The sequence below is a fragment of the Schistocerca serialis genome, chromosome 8 (genome assembly GCF_023864345.2).
Source record: "Schistocerca serialis cubense isolate TAMUIC-IGC-003099 chromosome 8, iqSchSeri2.2, whole genome shotgun sequence".
NCBI lineage: Eukaryota > Metazoa > Arthropoda > Insecta > Orthoptera > Acrididae > Schistocerca > Schistocerca serialis.
In genome coordinates this window covers 216,129,298-216,148,960 of record NC_064645.1, presented here as the reverse complement: position 1 = coordinate 216,148,960, position 19,663 = coordinate 216,129,298, and the positions used below count along the sequence as shown (strand labels likewise).

Here is a 19,663-nt window from a genome sequence, read left to right as displayed (position 1 = left end):
TATGACACAAGTGACACCCAGTCACCTGACCACGTTCGAAGTCTGTGAGTTCCGCGGAGCGCCCCATTCTGTTCTCTCACGATGTCTAATGACTACAGAGGTCGCTGCTATGGAGTACCTGGCAGTAGGTGGCAGCACACTGCACCTAATATGAAACAGTATGTTTTTGGGGGTGTCCGGATACTTTTGATCACATTGTGCAGATGGCACTCCGTAACACTACTCACGTTCCGAAGGTTGACATGTGGTTCTCGCAAACTCTAATGTTCAGTATTTAATTATTCAGTGGAATTAAACTCCTTTCTTGTGATGGTAAATGATGAGACCTGAGTTTTCCAGAATATTTTCTGCATTATCTGTCTTAGGGTAAAGATGTTATCCACACACGACCTGCTTCTTCAAAAGCCACTTTGTTCTTTCACTCGAATTATAATCTTCTCCATTTCTGATTTTAAAATCCTCTCGCCATACCCTGCTAATTGAACTTGTGACACGCCACGGTAATTTCCAGATTATTACATTTTTTATGTATTACATTTTATGTATGTATTGCGTTTTTTATGTATGGTGCTTAGATACGCTAATCTTCACTCCGTAGGAATTTCCTCCCCATGCCACGTACATTTATTAGCTAACTTGCTTAGATATTCATACAGAATACTTGGACCGTACCTCACTAACTCTGCTTGTACATTTTCAGGCCCTGGCGATTTCCCCATTTTCATTTGTGTAGCCGCCTTCTACACCTCTTTCCTGGTTATTTTCCCTACCTCTTTACCATCCTGGTTCACTGTCATTTCTCACTTTATCTTCTTGCACTCTGCCCTTTTTTCTGTTAACAGACCTTTAAAATGTTTCTACGACGCCATCAGACTGGCAATCGGCAGGTTTAATCATTCAACCATTCTCTCACCTCTTTGCTTTGCAGTTCTCCCATCTGCTGCGAGGATTTGTCTCTGTGAGCAGTGATCGATTGTAGGTGATAGACTCAAAACATTTCCTTCGTATGCCCGTGCTACCGCAATCTGTGTCTTGCAGAACAATCCGAACATGCTCACGTTATTATCAAGTATCACTGATTGCAGCCTGTGGAAAACAGTAGACTTTTGAAACTTTGGGTGACGAATCCTCTTCTATTTCGCTTATTTTCTTGTGGACTTTAATTTTACCGATTATAAGGATCCACCGATTCAAGTTGTAGTAATGTTTTATGGACAGTATATACGTAACTATAAAAATGTTTATTTATTTCCGTAGATTAGAGCCGTTCTTGAAAACTGCTGTTACGCGCACTATATTACGAGGGATATTTCAAAACTTCTGCACAGAGAGAATGCGCGTCCGTAGAAGCGGAAAGATTTTCGTGTGCGAAGCGTTGTGAGCCAGACTTTCAGCTATCAGCACTTGTTTCCAGTGTTATGATTATTTGTGTTTTGAGTAAGGTATTCTGATTTGAAATAGAACGAGAAAATGACACAAGTCAGATCTTTTATAGTGACCAACGGTCTTACACCGAATTTGAAAGTTTGCTTGGAAAAACACCTCCCGAATTGTACAACGCTCTAGTGTATGCTTGTGGGTATAGTATACTGGATCGAAGCACAGTGCCAATGTGGGCTTTCGGTTTCCGTGAAGGCCTGACCAGTACTGAAGATAATGTAAGGAGTGGGTGGGTGGTAACTGCAACAGATTACACTTCTGCTGTGATTATTGACGTCATTACTGACAACATTTTGCAAGAAGATCAACGCAAAACATGCGAGTTAACTTCAAATGAAGCAAACATGTCTGACTCTTCGGTGTTCAGAATCATAACCGAGAAACTATAGAAAGGAAAAGTCGCTGCAAGATGGGTTCCACATCATCTGAGTGAAGAGCAAAAAATAAATAGCAAGAGAATCATACGACTATTGCCTCAACGCTACGAGACGGAAGGAGTCTATATTTTAAACAGGATTGTTGCTATTGATGAAACATGGATTCGAGATTTTGAGCCAGAATTGAAATCTCGCTCCTATTCCTTTACTCTATTCGGCCAAAGATATGCCGTTGCCAACAATTCAAAGTCGAGTTGACGATGATTACGCCATAAGAAAAGAATGAAGTGACAGTGTCAGATAGTGCCCCAGGAACTACTGCAACAGGGCGATACTACACGGACTTCCTGCCAAATGCTTTGCGATAATGGTTCGCCAAAGGAAATCCGACTCTTCCACAGCTGGAGTGCTGTATCTGGATGATTAATGCACAACTGCGTATTGCCAGTCGGTATGCAGTTTTAGAGAAGTCCTACACAACCCACGCTACAGGCCTGACGTAAGCGCACCACGCATTAATTTTCTTCCAAAACTCCAGAAACCACACCGAGGAAAACGTTTTCAAACCACTGAGGCCACTTCTGATGCAGTGACTCAGCTAATTAGAGCGATGACGTCCAAACGGGAATGCAAGACTCCAAAAAAAAAAAAAAAAAAAAAAAAAAAAAAAAAAAAAAAAAAAAAAAAAAAAAAAACTGATTATTTTACCGTGTGCAGATTTTTCAAATGACGCTGTGCATTTCATTGGCTTCCATAACCAATATCACTAACGCCTACTTGTGCGGTGGCTCTCGATTTGGAGGTTCGAATACAGGTTATGAAAGAAATTTTCACCATAATTATTCGGCTAGCACACGGAGAAGAAAATGGTAGTGCTTATCATCTGACTTTGCCCATTTCCTGGATCAAGTCCCAAAACCCTTCGCAATGTCTCATAGAGCGAGCCCATGTGACACTGTTACAGGTGGTCTGTCATTCAGATGGGAAAGCATAACAGCGTGAACCCTTTGGTGTTCTCCGAGAGCAGTAGGCAATGTTCTGACTCTGTGTTTCGTCATCTCCCTTCACTTTACCTGCAACAACACAAATACAACACTACACCGTGCAAGCACTTACCACAGCTGTAACGTGACCATCCTCAGACTTCACAGATTTTTATTACACAAATTTTACTAATTTTTATTATGTAAATCAGCACCTGAGTTTTTCACTGTACTCAGTCTCCCTTGGATTTCATACTTTAGTTATAAAGGTAGTGTGTAGAAAGGAATCGTTCAGAAAGGAGAGATGAGGTATCGAATATATTGCTTCCCCCTACTTATACCTCCCGAGGAGATCACGAATGTAAAATTAGAGAGATTAGAGCGCGCACGGAGGCTTTCAGACAGTCGTTCTTCCCGCGAACCATACGCGACTGGAACAGGAAAGGGAGGTAATGACAGTGGCACGTAAAGTGCCCTCCGCCACACACCGTTGGGTGGCTTGCGGAATATAAATGTAGATGTAGATGCAAAGTGTTGCGCTCGTCAACCTCACTTTTGGGACCCTTGCGTGGGGTTCATGTGATCAGAGAGTGACACACAGGGGGAGGTTCCGAAGGTCACAATCTTGAATAATCTGAAGGAAGCGACGATCAAAGAGGGATGGGAGAGAATATGGCGTATGGTCACAGTCGGTTGTGTGCGCGAGGTATTGACAAAATTTAACCATAATAAAAATCATGTTGAGGGTGCAAGGAAATTGTGAATATCGCGCATGGATTTCGAAGGACGCTGAAGTATCAAATGTGATTGACAAAAATGGTGCATCTGGTACTACATCTCTACATTAGCAGTTGGTGTAGAGAATCTAAGTGGTTAATAATAATTCATAATTTAAAAACGAATACAATAGTGTACTTCTTATGTAACATAACGACCTAATTTTCACAAATACCACGTCATAAGTTTACAGGAGCATCGCCCTGACTGGAGCAACGCATTGAATAATGGTCACCTCCATGATACAGGTAAAACGGAAAACGTTACTGGTATCTCTTTGCACTTAAAGGGCGAATCGAGACATACTTTCAGCAGGAAGACAATGGCAATCATAATGAGATAACTTGCTTGTCACAGACTCTTTTATTTATACAGGGTGTTCCCGTTAAACACATAATAATATGCAGTGTAATAATTTAAGACGTGATTAAGACATGTAACGGCGGTTTGCTTTTCCACGTACGGTAACTGAAAATGTTGTTTCTTCCGGCAGTCGGTACCACACGCGCTTGTGTGTGACTGCTTTTGTCACGTAAACGCGCTTCAGAAGCCCTGTGGAGTCCATACAGAAGGTGTCGTGTGTGCTCCCTCTCGTGGAGCTAAAGTTCGTTACATTGGTACAACGTCGTTTTCTGTGTGAATAAGTGCAGCGACTAGCTGGCGATGTTCGCACTTACGTAACAATCAAGAAATCGGAGAAGCAGCTTCGGTATACTAGCAGGTGCCAATAGATGTCGGGCCACCACTACAACTACACAGTTACAGAGGCTACTGCTGAATTAATCCGTAACTGATTTTTTAATGTAGGGGGGTTTATTAAGAATCAAGTGTACCAGACACCAGTTCGCGATCCATCAGATCTGCGCCATGCAACTATTGCAACTGTTACGCTTGCAGTGCTGCAAAACACTTGCAAAGAAGTCGAATACAGATCAGACGTCTGTCGAGTCATTAATAGCGCGCTCCTCGAGATGCATTAGGTATATAAAACGTTGTGTTGGCAGAAGAGCCAACACCGTGTTACTAGAGGAGGCCGAAATGCACGCGTTTTAGCTCACGCAGGCTGGCGTGAGGAGGGAAGAACTATGCTGACGTGAGGTCTGGAACATGACAAGGAATTAGAATTCAGAAAGCGGGCGTAATTAGTTTGATACTTAACTTTAATCCATTAATGATGAACGTCGCTCTCGACGGTACATGATTCACAATATTATCTATTCAGATGACAGTAACTGAATATGGTGCCTTGCTAGGTCGTAGCAAATGACGTAGCTGAAGGCTATGCTAAACTGTCGTCTCTGCAAATGAGAACGTATGTAGACAGTGGACCATCGCTAGCAAAGTCGACTGTACAACTGGGGCGAGTGCTAGGGAGTCTCTCTAGACTAGACCTGCCGTGTGGCGGCACTCGGTCTGCAATCACTGATAGTGGTGACACGCGGGTCCGACGTATACTAACGGACCGCGGCCGATTTAAAGGCTACCACCTGGTGTCTGGTGGTGACACCACACAAAAACATTTTCTGTTACCATATTTGTAGAAACGTAGTGTCAATAAATAACTCTAATTTTTCTCAAGTTTTTACATTTTATATTACTATATATTTAAGCTGGATACCCTGTTACTACACAGTAACATTATACAGGGTGGTCCATTGATCGTGACCGGGCCAAATATCTCACGAAATAAGCATCAAACGAAAAAACTACAAAGAACAAAACTTGTGTAGCTTGAAGGGGGAAACCAGATGGCGCTATGGTTGGCCCGCTAGATGGCGCTGCCATAGGTCAAACGGATATCAACTGCGTTTTTTAAAACAGGAACCCTCATTTTTTATTACATATTCGTATAGTACGTAAACAAATATGAATGTTTTAGCTGGACCATTTTTTGAGCATATATTACATTAATGTGGTATTTACAGGTAATCACGCAGTAACAGCATGCGTTCTCAGAAATGCTAAGTTCACAAAGGTACATGTATCACATTGGAACAACCGAAATAAAATGTTCAAACGTACCTACGTTCTGTATTTTAATTTAAAAAACCTACATTTTACGAATTGTTCGTCTAAAATTGTGAGCCATATGTTTGTGACTATTACAGCGCCATCTGTCACAAAGCGAAAAAACATTCATATTTCTTTACGTACTACACGAGTATGTAATAAAAATGGTGGTTCCTATCTAAAAAAAAAAAAACGCAGTTGATATCCGTTTGACCCATGGCAGCGCCATCTAGCGGGCCAACCATAGCGCCATCTGGTTTCCCCCTTCAAGCTAGACGAGTTTCGTTCTTTATACTTTTTTCGTTTGATGCTTATTTCGTGAGATATTTTGCCCGGTCGCTATCAATGGATCACCCTGTATACAAAATTCGTTGCGTACCAAAGGGTCAATTGAGAGTCACATTCATATAAACGGTAAGAAAGACAGTTTTGTTCTATAGACTTAATATTCAACTGTAGTGAATTTATTCTTAGCCTACAGCGTAAGAATAAAACAATTTATTTCAATGCTATTATACACTTACAGACAAAAAAATGGACGGAAGACGAAGGAATTGTCGGATTGAGACGGAAATTTGTAGATGTGATGTACTTGTATAGTCAAACAAACGATAATAATTTCTGGAAAATTAGATGATTTATTCAAGAGAAAGAATTTCACAATATGAGCAAGTCAATAACATATTGGTCCATCTCCGGCCTTTATGCAAAAAAATATTCGGCTTGGCATTGATTGATAGAGTTATTGGTCGTCCTCCTGAGGGATATCGTGCCAAATTCTGTTTAGTTGGCGCGTTAGATCATTAAAATTCCGAGCTGATTAAAGGATCCTGCCCGTAATGCTCCAAATGTTGTCAAATGGGGAGAGATCTGGCGACCTTGCTGGCAAATGTAGGGTCTGGCAAGCACGAAGGCAGCAGCAGAAACTTTGTAACAACAGTAGGAACTTTCGCCGTTGCAGACATGCTTTATCTTGCTGAAATATATACGTAGGATGGCCTGCCATTGAGAGCAACAGAACGTGGTGTTGAATACCGTTGACGTGCTGCTGTGCTGTAAGGGTGGCACAGATTTCAGCCAAAGACGTCCTGGTATGAAAAGAAATGTCACCCTAGACCATCACTCCTGGCTGTCGGGCCATATTGCAGGTGGTAGTCAGGTTGGTATCGTACCAATGTCCTGGGCGTTTCCAGACACCCCTTCGGTCTGAAGCTCATTGACTGGGGTAGAACTGTCTTCGGTGGTGAGTCCCACTTTGAACTGAGCCCTGATGACTATGGAAGATGTGCCTGGAGACGCCACAGACAGCAATGGGAAATCAACCTGACTGTCACCCACCATGCGGCCGGTCAGCCAGTAGTGATGGTCTGGATTGCCATTTCATTTCGTAAGAGGTCCCCTTCCGTTGTCTTCTGCGTCACCCTTACAGCACCAAGTACGTCGGCGACATTCTATGCCCCGTTTTGTTGCCCTTCGTGGCGAGCCATCCCGGGCTTACATCTCAACAAGATCATGCCTGCCCGCATATGACGAGAGTTTCTACTTCTTGTCTTCGTGCTTACCAAACACTGCTTTGGTCAGAAAGGTCACGGGATCTCTCCTCAGCTGTGAACGTTTGTGCATTATGAACAGGGCCCTCCAACCAGGTTGAGATTTTGACCATCTAACGCACCAGTTGGACAGAATTTTGTACGATATTGGTTCAAATGGTTCAAATGGCTCTGAGCACTATGGGACTTAACATCTGTGGTCATCAGTCCCCTAGAACTCAGAACTAATTAAACCTAACTAACCTAAGGACATCACACACATCCATGCCCGAGGCAGGATTCGAACCTGCGACCGTAGCAGTCGCGCGGTTCCGGACTGAGCGCCCAGAACCGCTAGACCACCGCGGCCGGCTGTACGATATTCCTGAAGAGGACATCCAATAATTCTGTTAATCAATGACAAGCCAATAACTGCTTGCTTAATCGCCAGAGGTGGACCAACTTGTTATTGATTTTCTCATTTTGTGGATCTCTCTTGATAAATCATCCAGTTTTTCTGAAGTTGTAATTATTTGTTTGTCTGTACGTGTACGTCACGTCTACCGATTTCCATCCCATCCTGATGATTCCTTCTTGATGTCTCGTTATTTTTGTCTCAGAATGTATATGTGGTTTACAGTAACGAACTTCTAAATACAGTAAGAATAGTCGTATTGTGCAGTCATCCGCACCACACAGATACACACTGACACATCACAGCAGATCGGAGGAAGGGAACAACAAACCAGACACTACATACTTTGGACTAGAATGCGGGGATTTCGCATCCAATCCTAACGCTCATTTCCTGAACGTAGCGCCCCTTTGGCTTTTGACATTTCATTTAATCATGTTGGTGGTAAGTTACCAGTCCTTGCACAAAGCACTGATCGCCTGCAAGTCTTCTAGCACTTTATAGACGTGACTTCCCTGTATACAACTGCGTCGTCTCTGAACAGTCTCAGGGTTCAAGTGGTTCAAATGGCTCTGAGCACTATGGGACTCAACTGCTGAGGTCATAAGTCCCCTAGAACTTAAACCTATCTAACCTAAGGACATCACACACATCCATGCTCGAGGCAGGATTCGAACCTGCGACCGTAGCGGTCGCGCGGTTCCAGACTGTAGCGCCTAGAACCGCTCGGCCACTCCGGCCGGTCCAGTCTCAGGGACCTAACCCGTTGTCTGCATGGTCGTTTGTACAGGATAACGTTTCACTGTGTACGGAAAATAAAACGGCTTAGAGATCATGCTGGGAGCAATCGAAAACGACTGTGGAATTGGGTTAGATAGAGCAGCAATCAGTCGTAGAATTAAGTTGCTTTAATATGACAATTATAGTAATGGTTGAACTGTGTAAGCATTCACTTGAGCACGAACAACTGCTACAATTCCGCACTGCATTGATAATGGCCTGACACAGGTCGAAATCTGATCTGCGTTGTGACTATAAATGTCATATTACAGCAACTTAATTCTACGACTGATTGCTGCTCTATCTAACTCAATATAACCACAGTCGTTGCGTGCACCCACTCCATGGAGGGCTACCTGACTGTGGAATTTTTACTTGCGGATTATCCGAAATTTTTAGAGGCGATATACCTGTACGCATTGAGAAGTCACCCTGTTTACATCGCGAACGGTAAAGAACCTACTAAATTTACCTATGATACACCAGACAAAGCCTTCGCTTGTCCTGACGACTCTTTGTACTGTTTGCTAAAAAGCCTTCAAATTCAATTGCGTAACTGCTCTTACATTACTTTTCTCCTTGTTCTTCCTCATCATCTTCATCTTCTTCTCCTTCTTCGTCAGCAATGCAGCAGGGTCAAACCTTTCGTCTCTGACTCCAGTCCACTTGATGCGACCTTACACTTGGTCACGGTGGAGGCCCACTAGCTTGAAGCGTATAGGAAATTGCAAATTTATGGTAAGTTTCTATGGAACCTAACTGCCGACGTCATCGCTCCAAGGCTTATACACTATTTAATCTAACTTAAACCGACTTACGCTAAGCAGAACACACACACCCATGCCCGAGGGAGGACTCGAACCTCCGACGGGGGGAGCCGCAAGAACAGTGGCAAGACGCTTTAGAAAATGCGGCTACACCGCGCGACCTTGAGGTGTAGATTTAAGACATCTAGCAAACTTTGGCTCGGCCTCCCAATGAGTTGTTTGCCATCGGCTTTCAACGAAAACCCATGTTGCGATATTCTTTATTCATCTGCTCGAAGTATATGCCCATACCACCGTAGACGGTTTTGTCTCATTTTATCAATGATATATGCCACACTATATCGCCTGTGAATTTCATCATGAAGGATCCGGCCAGATGTCCTCTGAAGAATGTGGGCTTCTATGATAGTAAGTCACTGCTCTGCTTATTTTGTTGCGGGCCGTCTTTCTGCTCCATACAAGGCAAATGAGCTGATTTGTGGGCGATGAACTGACTTGAGCAGGTCCGTGATCCTCTTATCACAAAGCACAGAAGTCAGTGTCTGACAGTGAAGCCATTTGCTGAAGCGGTTTGTGATTTTTGAGCCAAGGTACTTATCTGTCTTTCGCAGATGTATACCACCAATAGGTATTCAGTATTCTTTATACTGAGCTGTAGTCCGGATTGTTCAGGGTGGTTCTTTCAAGCTTGGACTTGTCGTTGAAGGCCATTATTAATTTCAGCAGTAGCGCATCACAGCATAGGGGTATTGGGTTCAGGAGGCAATGATGCGAAACTCGTATATCTGAAAATTCATAACGTAGGCTCTGATATATAGAGGTCTCTGCGCCTCGTGAACAAACAATGCAAGATGAGTTGTAAGTAGGCTGTTTATGTTTTCTTTATGTAAGTAGGCTGTTTAGGTTCTTATGTAAGTAGGCTGTTTAGGATTTCTTATTGGTAACGCCACCTCTGAATGAAAATCACTGGCTGTGCTGTGTGCAGTCTGTGGCTGCTTTGCATTGTTGTAATACTCGCCATTGTAGTGTTAGGCAGCTGGCTGTGAACAGTGCGTAGCGTTGCGCAGTTGGAGGTGAGCCGCCAGCAGTGGTGGATGTGGGGAGAGAGATGGCGGAGATTTGTAATTTGTCATGAACTGCTATATTTATATATGATGATATCAAGGTAAATACATTGTTCGTTCTCTATTAATATCTTTCATTTGCTAACTATCCCTATCAGTAGTTAGTGCCTTCCATAGTTTGAATCTTTTATTTAGCTGGCAGTAGTGGCGCTCGCTGTATTGCAGTAGCTTGAGCAGCGAAGATTTTTGTGAGGTAAGTGATTTGTGAAAGGTATAGTTTAATATTAGTCAGGGCCATCCTTTTGTAGGGAATTTTGAAAGTCAGATTGCGTTGCGCTAACAAAATATTGTGTGTCAGGTTAAGCACAGTCTCGTGCAGAATTGTTCAAAGGGGACGTTTCAGAGTTACAAACGATCGCTGTTGCGGAATGCTGTAAGAAACTACAAAACTATGCAACTACAAAATATCCTCAATAATTCTACAGCAAACTGATGCCGATGATTACGTCATCTCTCGGCTCGTGTTTACGTGCTACTTCTGCAAAAATCATGATTTTCTTTGGCTTCCACGTCTACCTTCTTATAACAGTCTAGGATACATGATATGTGAAATTTCGCTGCTCTTCACAGTCGTCTTCTTTCGAATAGCCTATCACCGACAGCAACATGTCGCGCAAGTTGTCATCTTCACTCTGTGTACACTTACACAAGTACATTAACCTTTCAGATTTTCATCCGAGACATATTGTTGCTATCCCATAGTTCTGGCGAAGGTTTCCTGGAGGCTTCACTCTGTTGCAAGGCAAAAAACTGAACTGGAAATCACCTTCCAAATGAATCCAGTTAGGATTCCCTCTGCCTCACAACCAGAACACCTGCTATTTGGTTGAAAAGGCTCTGGCTCCACAATGAGTGAAAACTCGAACATCTCGCTGTACTTAAGACAATAGAAAGTATGAAATAAAAAGCTGCTTCTTCCACCAAAACTCTTAATCTCTTATGTCGTCTATCATTCCTTACCGCTTCAATGAAAGCTTATGAGTAGATTATGTTTATGTACATATATACACTTTCTATTCTACAGTACATTTTTCTACACATGCCGAAACAAGTCAAGGAATTTCAAATGTAAAGATACTGCATTTCTAAAAATACATGGTGCTATTATTTCAAAGAAGATACGAGCCTGTTGTATTATTATTTGTACATAAATATCTTTTATAAGACAAACGTTTATGATTATGTCAAATGTAGCTGTATCTTGTCAAATGCGAGCATTATTAAATATTTATTTCGTCAGGAAAAGAACTTTCAAAATTACTGAAAAAATTCCGTTTGTTCATTAAACATGTTTTCAGAAGATTTTTCTTTGTATAATATTATTTCTAATTGTCCTAGCAGATCAGGCCTTTTACCATGGTTTTCTGTGTGGATTTATTTATGCATTTATTTCACCCAGCAAGATTAGGATCTTCAGGCCCTCTTTTATATCTAACCTTACGTCCTTAGTGAGTCAACAGTACAACATCCATAGAACATCTGCAGCAGACAGTAATAATGATAAAAATAATAATATCTGTAGAAAAAATATGTCAGTTTTATTAATACTAAGCAATTTTATCATGTCCGCCCCCGGTAGCTGAGTGGTCAGCGCGACGGAATGTCAATCCTAAGGGTCCGGGTTCGATTTCCAGCTAGGTCGCAGATTTTCTCTGCTCAAGGACTGGGTGTTGTGTTGTCCCAATCGTTATCATTTCATCCCCATCGACGCGCAAGTCGCCGAAGTGGCGTCATATCGAAAGACTTGTACCCGGCGAACGGTCTACCCGACGGGATGCCAAGTCACACGACATTTACATTTAATTTTATCATTACGTTCTCGTCGAAAGTATGTAGTGACATGTAAAAGAAGTGACTCGCAACAGTACAGAAGGAGTCAATGTGGAGAAGATGTTGGCTGGTCAGAGGAAGAGTAAGAACTAATAGGGTAAGGTTATTGGATGAGAAGATGGTTCAAATAGCTCTAAGCACTATGAGACTTAACATATGAGGTCATCGGTCCCCTATAACTTAAAATTACCTAAACCTAACTAACCTAAGGACATCACACACATCCATGCCCGAGGCAGGATTCGAACCTGTGACCGTAGCAGCCGTGTGGTTCCAAACTGAAGCGCCTAGAGCCGCTCGACCACAGCGGCCGGTGGATGAGAAGAAAGGAAGCAAACAGAAATAGAAAGATATGAGAAAATTACAAAGGCAGTCTACAAAGTGAGAGAGAAACTAGCTTGCTGTCGGACAGAAAGGAAACAGCTGGGATTTGCTGAGAGGATAAGCTACGCCGATAATAACAGATATAGCTGTATTATTCTCTTGACTGCAGAGTTGTTTTGGATACGACGTTTATAACAGTCTAAATCTTGCCATAGTCGTATGGCTTAAAGGGAGCAGGAGATGAAGAAAGATTTAGTGTTACGCAAAACTACAGTCAAGATGCTAGCCGAATTGCAGCTATGGAATGATGATAGGTATTTGATATGTGAGGAAAGATAGGGAGAACATCTGTGACTAACAAGCGACGAAGTAAACAGAGCGCATAAAACACACTCTGACTATCCGATCGCACCCAATGGAAGGAACTGATATGATCAAACAACCGAATGTTGCACATGTATTTTATGCAAGCATTCATTGCTAGCTCGAACATCTGGAATTTTCACTACTTGTGTAGTGTTAAACTACATCAGAGCAGCGCAGGCTAGGTAGGACTAAAGTCTGGACTAATTTTTGTTTAATTTGAAATAGAAATATTTTCCTAAATTTTTTGATAGCATGTAGGCAGGTGAGAGATTTCCTACATGCTGCAACAGTTTGTTCTTCCCAGATTGGAGGTAAATGATTACTGAGTCTCTAGGTTTGTGTTTAGATGCCACTTTTGCACAAATGGTAGTTGTCGTTGGATTACGAATGTATGTTGTAATCATAGTCTAGGGTACATGATACATGGAATTTCGTTGCTTCATCTTCACAGTCTTCTTCTATCGCATCGCCTGCCATCGATATTGGTAAGCATAGAAGGTGTCTTACAGCCTGCGGGTCGTTTAGTCCAGCAGTTGTTCCCAGAACGTTCGTGCACTGCGTCACGCCTCTGGCGCCCTACCAGTTGCGTGAGACTCCAGAACACGCCCTTTGGTTCCGCCCCTCTTGCCATTAGTTGCCATTAGCAGATCATGCCGTGCTTGCGAGATAAGGTTCAACCGCTGTTAACGCTACCTTGAAGTAATCTACACTGCTCGTCTGCTTCCACAGTAGTCCATATTACCCTCACCTGCATAATTCCAATTGTGGCGCCTCTGTGTTTAACAACAAATAAAAATAATCGTCCTATTAGTTGGCCACAATTTTATTGCACATATGAGTCAGGGCGCCTCGATTGGCTTGTCGAGAGTCCTTATCACGGTGTTCCACAAGCACACACTCAAGAACTTGCTATAAAAGCACAGCTGTCTTGAAATCATTCACACCGTGTTTTCTTTAGTCACCACTGTAACTGTTATCTGTAACGTTTTCGATAGCGGCCGCGGGAGGCCAAGTGCAGTAATATCGGTGTCAGCTAGCACCCTTCGTAACCAGTTTCCAATAAACAACTCTCGGCAAACATGTTTTTTATTTGGCTAGCGTTTATTGATTCACACCGTCAACTTCGACACAAATATGTAACATTCACAGCCAAATCACGATATAAATAGCTTAAACAATGAAGAAGTTAGCACAGGAGAGGAATTCGTGGTGGTCCGTAGCAAACCAGTCAGAAGACTGATGAAAAAAAACAGACATCCGACACCTGTACAACACAATCTATTCGCATTTGCATGCTTGCGTTCAACATTTCGGCAGTTGCACCGGTTATTAATGTACCAGCATTTCAAATTTGGAATGGTTTATCTCGCACCTGTGATCCTGCAATTGCCAATCACTTAAATATGTCATCGACACAAATATATTCCCGAAATTTCATTACTCTACATTAATTGTTTTGTTAGTGATGCGATTTTTTTCTGTCAGTAAATTTTCTGCAATGGAAGTATCACTTTTAGACTGCTCTGTAGCTCTGGCTGAGATGTAGCCCCTTACCCGATGCTGTAAGCGGTCGTCTGGTGCCGGATACAGGCGGCTATCCTCGCGACCTCGTTCTGCGTGAACCACGGTCTGCTGCTTCTAGGACGAGGCCCTCTCTGGCTGCGTTAACACAGTCCGGCCGTGCAGGCGACAAATGTAGGCCGACTCGCTCTGAGGAGCCATGAGAATCTGCAACACTTCAGCAGATCAACAAAACGTCAGCGATAAGCCACGATGTTACCGCAATCGTAGTTTCCGTGATATGTCGTCAGACTATCTCGTGAACCTAAAAAATAAAAGGGAGAGAACGGGAGAGAATACGGAATCAGCATTGTGGCTGTTCTCCTAAAATGAAAACCTCTTCAGAGACTTTTTCTTTCTTCAGCTGTTTAGATATCAAGATGGGCGAGTGCATCATATTCTGTTTTTTCGTTATGATCTGATTCAGAGCCAATACCCCTAACGAATGATTATTTGGTATAGCTGGTGTTGGAAGAAATTTCCGCATCAGACAGTAAAGAGGCTGTTGGTTTATATTATTAGCAGTTCTGAAATTTTAGCAGGTAACTACGAAGTGTAGAAAATTTTTTTAAAATAATTATGACAATAGACTACATTTGCTTGGATGGCCGTCTCTGAAGTAGCTGTCATATATCATTTATTGTTTTTTTTTTCAGCTTAATCTGTCGCGTTTCGCTTTTATTGACGAAGTATCATCAGCAGTGGTGGGAAAGTTCTTAAAGTCAAAAAAAGACGAAGAGAAGAAATCCTACCAAGTATTTTTCGACTGGCAACGAAGAAGTATCCTGTCCACTTCAGAATATAGAAAAAGCAGAAATACACTTTAGTCACCACTCACGATACATTCTAAATGAAGGCGAAACACGTTTGGTGTAAAACTCTCTTAAATAGTAGTCCATTAAGAGAGAACAAAATTAATTACGTCAAAATTCCACCTGATAGAGGTTTAGTTGGACAGTAGCTCATATTTAACTTTCAGTCGATATCATTAGGAAAATACAACAATCTCAGATGGATAACCGTATCAGAAGAGACAGGATGTAACCTATTTAAAGCAACTACTTCGGCGAGAACCTAATATATTCATGGAAACAACTATAGGTTAGATGGCTGGCGAGTACTTGAACCCCATTTGCGAATAATAAGTGCCGATCATAAGTCTTCAGACGAACGAAATAGCTCCGTTTCATAAGGATTTTCGAGGATCTTAATCAATTTTGACGCATGAACAACTCGAGTAAGGATAGCTACCTGGTAAAGTGTAACACACTGGTCACAGGATGGTTACAAGGTGTGCACGTCTCGTTCGGTAGCATCCCAGGTTTGCCCGTCAAATTGATATCGGATGCCCTGGGGGGACGGTGGCTATGGGGGTCGTGAGGGGGGGTTGGGGGGCAGGGTGTTGAATATGGAATGTACCTCAAAAGATTACACTGCAGAAAACAGTGTCTCGGTCATTTGTTAGATTATTAAAATTCATGACTTATTTTCACTTTGCAGCCACCATCATACCTAATAATGAAAAATACAAACAAAAGCATATCAGTCGGTTTATAAAACAAGAAAATGGACGTGTTAAACGTACGAAAAAAGTGAACAGACGAGTATAGCAGCAACAAGTAGGTGCGTAATCAACACATAAAAGAAGAAAAGCAGGGAGTCTATTTCAAGGAAAAATAAAATTGACAACGTTGGGCGATAGTAACATTCTACACTCATGCTCATAAATTAAGGATAAATGCAGAATGTGGTGTCACACGACGTGACACTACACAAAACTGGCGCTAATAGCATAGGCACATAGGGAACACACACGACACAGATCTGTAAGTCCACGGTATTGGTGATAAGTTGAAAAAACCGCCCCGAAACACATGTGCTACAAAACGCCACTGTTTCCTGCGCATGTACCCCGACATCAGATATGGGATATGATCACTATGCACACGTACACAGGCCTCACTACTGGTTGGCATACTCTGGATCAGGTGGTCGAGCAGCTGCTGGGGTATAGCAACCCATTCTTGCACCAGTGCCTGTCGGAGCTCCTGAAGTGTCGTAGGGGTTTGAAGACGTGCAGCGATACGTCGACCGAGAGCATCCCAGACGTGCTCGATGGGGTTTAGGTCTGGAGAACAGGCAGGCCACTCCATTCAACTGATATCTTCTGTTTCAAGGTACTGCTCCACAATGGCAGCTCGGTGGGGCCGTGCCTTGTCATCCATCAGGAGGAAGGTGGGACCAATTGCACTCCTGAAAAGGTGGACATACCTGTTACAGTTCCTCTGTCAAAGGCATGCAGGGGTGTACGTGCACCAATCATAATCCCACCCCACACCATCAACCCACGACCCCCATACAGGTTCCTTTCAAGGACATTAAGGGGTTGGCGTCTGGTTCCTGGTTCATGCCAGATGAAATCCCGGCGAGAATCACTGTTCAGACTATACCTGGACTCGTCCGTGAACATAACCTGGGACCACTGCTCCAATGACCATGTACTGTGTTCTTGACATCAGGCTTTACGGGCTCTCCTGTGACCAGGGGTCAGTGGAATGCACCTTGCAGGTCTCCGGGCGAATAAACCATGTCTCCTCAGTCGTCTGAAGACTGTGTGTCTGGAGAAAACTGTTCCAGTGCCTGCGGTAAGGTCCCGAGCAAGGCTACCTGCAGTACTCCGTGGCCATCTGTGGGTACTGATGGTGAGATATCGGTCTTTTTGTGGTGTTGTACACTGTGGACGTCCCGTACTGTAGCACCTGGACACGTTTCCCGTCTGCTGGAATCGTTGCCATAATCTTGAGATCACACTTTGTGGCACACAGAAGGCCCGTGCTACGACCTGCTGTGTTTGACCAGCCTCGAGTCGCCCTAGTATTCTACCCCTCATAACGTCATCAATATGTGTTTTTTGAGAAATTTTGGACACACAGTCACCAGTAGCACGCCTGAAAACATCTAACACTTACTCACTGCACCGTACTCTGACATGCACCAACACACCTGTACGTATGTGGACTGCTGTCAGCGGCACCGTGCGACGACCGCAGGTCAAATGCACCGCATGGTCATACCCGAGGTGATTTAAATCCACAAACCGCCCACCAGAGCGTTGTTTCACCATGTATCAGCATTATCCTTAATTTATGAGCATGAGTGTAGTTACAGACAGTTGAATATACATATACAGGATGTTACGAAACGATACCGACAAACTGCGAGGAGCTGTAGAGGCTGTCGTGAGGAACTAATTGAGGACAGGAACCCTCGTCCGGGAACGTCATCTAATGACAGAATGTCACAATTAGAGGTGCCGACGCCAGCCACTAAGCCACTCCCTCAGCAGCACGTGACTTTGCACGTTGACAGACGGCAGGCAGTACGTTCGCAATGTTGTTTGCAGCTGAGTGATGGCGACTGACAGCGATGGTCGGTTGTAGAGAAGATGGAACTAGCAGCTGCATAGGCAGATCTTGCCTCCTATGAATGCGATTCTCTGTTGCGTGTGGACAAAGATCTCCATCTGAAGTTTCTTTTTCTCCCGATCTCTCTAAAATCTCCAGTGTTCTTCGGTAATACGCTGTTGAATTTGACCCCGAACGGCACCTGTGCAATGTCCTCAATACGTTGCAAGTGTCAATGGTTGCCAGAACAGTGTTCTGTGCAGTTGTGAGTGCAATTATGTCTGAGCTAACTGAATTCTAACGTGGGAAAATTGTTGGTGCTCGCAGGGCAGGTGCTTCCGTAACCAAGGGAGCCGAAGAGTTTGGTGTTTCAAGAGACACCGTATCGAAGATTTATACTGCGTACACAGGAAACGGGAAAAACATCATCCGCTAAAGTGCGTGTTGAGTGGTGGTGACAGACGGTCACTGACGAGGATTGTGACGAAAAACACGAGGACGACAGCTGCAAAAGTCACTGCACAACTGAATAATGTCCTCGCGAACCCTCTCAGCACCAAAACAACACGGAGCACCATAAAAAGGGAACTGCAGGGTGAGCTGCACCGTGATCCAAATGTCCACCCCCGGTAGCTGAGTGGTTAGCGCGACAGAATGTCAATCCTAAGGGCCCGGGTTCGATACCCAGCTGAGACGGAGAATTTATCCGCTCAGGGACTGAGTGTTGTGTTGTCCTAATCATCGTAATTTCATCCCCATCGACGCGCAAGTCGCCGAAGTGGCGTCAAATCGAAAGACTTACACCCGGCGAACGCTCTATCCTACGCGAGGCCCTTGTCACACGACATTTACATTTAGTGATACAAATGCCCGTGAGTGGAAAACGTGGTGCCAGAGCCACAGCTGAAGTGATGCAGCTGAAGAAAGTTATCTGGTCGGATGAGTGTTGCTTCACCCTGTTACCAACTTCAAGCCAATTTTATGTCACGAGAATGAAACATGGTGGGCTCGGTGATGATTTGGGGGAGCCATAACGTGGTAATTGATTTGGTTCTCTGCAGGTCGCATTATTGCAAAGGATTATGTGACCATTTTGGCTGATCAGGTTGTAATGGTACTTGAATTACGTTACCATTACGGCACCTTATCTCAACCTCTCGATATCAGCAACATTCTACTGTGTTTCTGTAAAGTAGTTAACATATTTCTGAGACAACATTCAGATTTGATTTCATTAATGTAGAGGTACTTTGATACATCGATATGTTTATATTGCAATGATATTATTCTTATGTGAATTCTTTCTTTTGTCACTACGATCTTTGACGTACTTGTAACTCTGGTTTTTGGGCGCGTAAGCGGTTATTAGAGAGTCAAGTCTTGGTCGTCATGTTGAAAAGACGCAAATTGTAGTCAGTTTATAAAATGTGAACTTTAACAGAGAGGAAGATATTTTCAAGTATGTTTTATATTGTGAAGTGATGTTTTGTGAGTTACGTGATATTGCAACAAAAGTAATAAAAAAGAAGTGTAACTTAAATTCGGATTGCTGATTGCTTTTTTTACATCACCATTGTGCTAACTTTCAAAAGTTTAATCTTCAAGAATGGTTTATGAAACACATCTATAAAACGTTTGAATATCGCAGTATAACACCTAGGCCTCTTTGCATCCGAGCTTGGAATCATCACCACCTAGATTTTCGACGATTGAGCCATGAGTTTATGACACCAGCGTGGGAAACACGAAAAGAAGAGTGCCTAGTTTATCCATTATTTCGTGAAATGACTTTATTAACTGTGCTCTAATGACACCTGCCACATAATATAACTTTGTTGTTGCCCGAAACTGCAATATTTAGCAGCGTGAGCAACACTAAAATCATAATTAAATTGTTGGCCTTTGTTGTGGTAGGGTTTTTAGAAGGTCCATCCTATAGTACAATGTGGGTTCCTCAGTGTTGATGCTGCGTTTCGA

General features: G+C 43.1%; 1 long non-coding RNA gene across 1 annotated transcript in view; it reads right to left on the bottom strand.

Moving 5' to 3' along the window:
* The window catches only part of LOC126416714 (uncharacterized), a 172,496-nt gene extending 158,085 nt beyond the window's left edge, over positions 1 to 14,411 (bottom strand). The window contains exon 1 of the long non-coding RNA XR_007575503.1: positions 14,277 to 14,411. This is a non-coding gene — a long non-coding RNA (uncharacterized LOC126416714). The remainder of the gene's footprint in view (positions 1 to 14,276) is intronic.
* Between the last annotated feature and the right edge of the window lie 5,252 nt (positions 14,412 to 19,663).